Genomic DNA, 3,925 nt, shown 5'->3' on the forward strand with positions numbered 1-3,925 from the left:
TGTGGTTAAATCCTAACAGGAAAAGGCTTCTGTCGTATAGAGGATCTTTGACGAGCATTTTTGTGGTTAAATCTTAACAGGAGAACACTTTTGTCATTGAGAGGATCTTTGACTAGCATTGTGTGTTTAAATGCTAACAGGAAAAAGCTTCTGTTATATAGAGGATCTTTGACAAGTGTTTTTGTCGTTAAATCCTAACAGGAAAAGGCTTATGTCATATGGAGGATCTTTGACTAGCATTTTTGTGGTTAAAGGCTTCTGTCATATAGAGGATCTTTGACTAATGTTTTTGTGGTTGAATCCTAACAGGAAAAGGCTTCTGTCGTATAGGGATCTTTGACTAGCATGTTTGTGGTTAAATTCTAACAGGAGAACGCTTCCTTCTTATCGAGGATCTTTGACCAGCATTTTTGTGGTTAAACACTAGCAAGAAAACACTTTTTATTTAATATAGAGGATCTTTAACTGGCGTTTTTGTGGTTGAATCCTAACAGGAAAAAGCTTCTGTCATATAGGGATCCTTGACTAACATGTTTGTGGTTAAATTCTAACAGGAGAACATTTCCTTCTTATAGAGGATCTTTGACAAGCATTTTTGTGGTTAAACACTAGCAAGAAAACACTTTTTTTTTTTTTAAATATAGAGGATCTTTAACTGGCGTTTTTGTGGTTGAAGCCTAACAGGAAACGGCTTCTGTCTTTGACTAGCATGTTTGTGGTTAAATTCTAACAGGAGAACGCTTCCTTCTTATAGAGGATCTTTGACTAGCATTGTTGTGGTTAAATCCTAATAGGAGAAAACTTTTGTCATTGAGAGGATCTTTGACTAGCATTTTGTGGTTAAATGCTAAAAGGAGAATGCTTCTGTCATATACAGGTTCTTTGACTAGCGTGTTTGTGGTTAAATCTTAACAGGAGAAAGATCCTGTCATACACAGGATCTATGACCAGCATTTTTGTGGTTAAATAATAGCAGGAGAACACTTTTGTCATTGAGGGGGTCTTTGACTAGCATTTCTGTGGTTAAATCCTAACAGAAGAACACTTTTGTCATTGAGAGGATCTTTGACTAGCATTTTGTGGTTAAATGCTAACAGGAAAAGGCTTCTGTCATATAGAGGATCTTTGATGAGCATTTTTGTGGTTAAATCCTAACAGGAGAACACTTCATTCATATATGGGATCTTTGACGAGTGTTTTTGTGGTTAAATAATAACAGGAGAACACTTTTGTCATTGAGGGGGTCTTTGACTAGCATTTCTGTGGTTAAATCCTAACAGGAGAACGCTTCTTTCATCTAGAGGATCTTTGTGCAGCGTTTTTTTTTTTTCAGTAAGCCCTTCAAAATAGAAGATCTGTGTTTTTTTTATGTTTGCGTAGTTTTGTCCCAACTAACTACTGTTGTTGTATTGTGTAGTTAAAAGGAGTTGTGTCATTATGTGTGTTGTTTGTGTGTGCAGGACTGCGGGGCACAGCAGGAGGTCACCTGTCACGCAGAGCAAGGCGTGCGGATTTACGAGGGAGATGAGACTCACTGACTTCCCAACAACATCATCATCATCTTCCTTCTTGTGCACTTCCGAGACCTTTTACATTTAAATTCGACTGATCTTCAAAGACCAACGTGCCCCCCCTACCCCAAACTCCCTGCTTGTTCTGTGCCGCCCAAACCCCGCCCTCCTCCTCTCTCGCCGCTGCCCTTCGCAAGGTCCGGTCCTTTACTTCCGACCGTGACAGAGACACACCTGTGCGCCCTGGTGGCTCCGCCCACTGAGGTGCCAACTGCAACAGAGACTTCCTGTTGACGAGCGCCGCGCTCTTTGGGACGAGGAGGAGAAGCCAATGTCTGTAAACGTGGCCGGACACTGACACACCAAAAAAAAGAAAAAGAAGAGGTGCCCAGTTACGAAACAAGAAGAGGAAAGACGTTAAAAAATATTAAAAAACAGACTTTATCAAGCCCATTTTTGGGGGAAAGGTGGAGCAAGCGAGAGCAAATATACTGTAAAGAATGATGCTGGACTCTCACAAGAACTGGGAATTTAATGTAAATGTATTGTTCTGCATATTATGTTGTTTCTAATAGAGTTTTTTAAAAAAGACTCCGTTTTGGTTTTCTTACCATTTTCATTCCGTTAGATAAAATGTTTGGTGCGTGGAGTGATTGATCATTCAGGTGAAAATAACGTGTGAGAGAGTGACAGTATTAATGATTTAAGTATTTACCTCGGTAATATTTTCACATGTAAAGTAATATTGAGCAAAAGTATTATGTGAAAATATTAATGGGTGTAAGTAATAATGTGTGAAAGAAATGAGTGAAAGTTTTGAGTAATTGCATGTGAAAGTATTATTGAGTGAAAGTATTTACGTGTGGAAGTTTTGATGAGTGAAAGTATTAAAATGTAAAAGTATTTTTGAGTGAAAGTATTTACGTGTGGAAGTTTTAATGAGTGAAAGTATTAACTTGTATAAGTATTATTGAGTGAAAGTATTTACGTGTGGAAGTTTTGATGAAAGTATTTACGTGTGGAAGTTTTGATGAGTGAAAGTATTGTGTGAAAGGTTTGAGTGGAAAGTTTTAAAATGTAAAAGTATTATTGAGTGAAAGTATTTACGTGTGGAAGTTTTAATGAGTGAAAGTATTTACGTGTGGAAGTTTTGATGAGTGAAAGTATTTACGTGTGGAAGTTTTAATGAGTGAAAGTATTGTGTGAAAGTTTTGAGTGGAAATTAATAACGTGTGAAAGTATTAAAATGTAAAAGTATTAGTGACAATGTGTAAAAGTATTGAGATAAATTAATGTGTGAAAGTATCAAAGTATAAAAGTATTATTGAGTTAAATTAAAATGTGAAAGTATTAGTGTAAAACTATTATTGAGTGACATTAACGTGTGAACACATTAAAATGTAAAAGTATTATTGAGTTAAATTACTGTGTGAAAGTATTTAAAATGTAAAAGTATTATTGAGTGAAATTAATAATGTGTGGAAGTATTAATGAGTGAACATGAGTGAAATTACTAATGTGTGAAAGTATTAACGTGTTAAAATATTAATGTAAGAAAGTATTGAATGGTGAAAGTATTATTGAGTGAACGTATGACAGTATTATTTACCGAGAATATTATTCAGTGAAAGTATTATTGAGTGACAGTAATGTGTGAAAGTATTAACATGTAAAAGTATTACAGTTAAATTAACGTGATGGTATTAAAATGTAAAAGTATTGCGTAAAATTAACATGTGAAAGTATTAAAATGTAAAAGTATTATTGAGTTAAATTAATGTGTGAAAGTATTTAAAATGTAAAAGTATTATTGAGTGAAATTAATGTGCGAAAGTATTAATGAGTGAACATCGGTGAAATTACTAATGTGTGAAAGTTTTAACATGTTAACATATTAATGTAAGAAAGTATTGAATGGTGAAAGTATTATTTACCGAGACTATTATTCAGTGAAAGTATTATTGAGTGACAGTAACGTGTGAAAGTATTAAAATGTAAAAGTATTATTGAGTGACCTTAATGTGATCTTAAATTAATGTGTGAAAGTATTAAAATGTGAAAGTATTAGTTAAATTAACGTGAACGTATTAAAATTCAAAAGTATTATTGAGTTAAATTAACTTGTGAAAGTATTAAAATGTAAAAGTATTATTGAGTGAAATTAATGTGTGAAAGTATTAAAATGTAAAAGTATTAGAGTTAAATTAACGTGAACGTATTAAAATGTAAAAGTATTATTGAGTTAAATTAACTTGTGAAAGTATTAAAATATAAAAGTATTGAGTTAAATTAACGTGTGAACGTATTAAAATGTAAAAGTATTAGTTAAATTAACTTGTGAAAATATTAAAATATCAAAGTATTGAGTTAAATTAATGTGTGAAAGTATTAAAATATAAAAGTATCGAGTAAAA

The 3,925-nt window shown here is 33.1% G+C and overlaps 1 protein-coding gene across 1 annotated transcript in view; it reads left to right on the plus strand.

Annotated features, from left to right (window-relative positions):
• Nucleotides 1–2,102, plus strand: part of LOC133610069 (homeobox protein Meis1) — a 227,423-nt gene extending 225,321 nt beyond the window's left edge. Inside the window, exon 13 of the mRNA XM_061966131.1 lies at nt 1,461–2,102. The gene's annotated coding sequence lies outside the window, so the exon portion shown is untranslated. The remainder of the gene's footprint in view (nt 1–1,460) is intronic.
• Nucleotides 2,103–3,925: the final 1,823 nt, after the last annotated feature.

This window comes from Nerophis lumbriciformis, linkage group LG02, assembly GCF_033978685.3.
Source record: "Nerophis lumbriciformis linkage group LG02, RoL_Nlum_v2.1, whole genome shotgun sequence".
NCBI classification, from domain to species: domain Eukaryota; kingdom Metazoa; phylum Chordata; class Actinopteri; order Syngnathiformes; family Syngnathidae; genus Nerophis; species Nerophis lumbriciformis.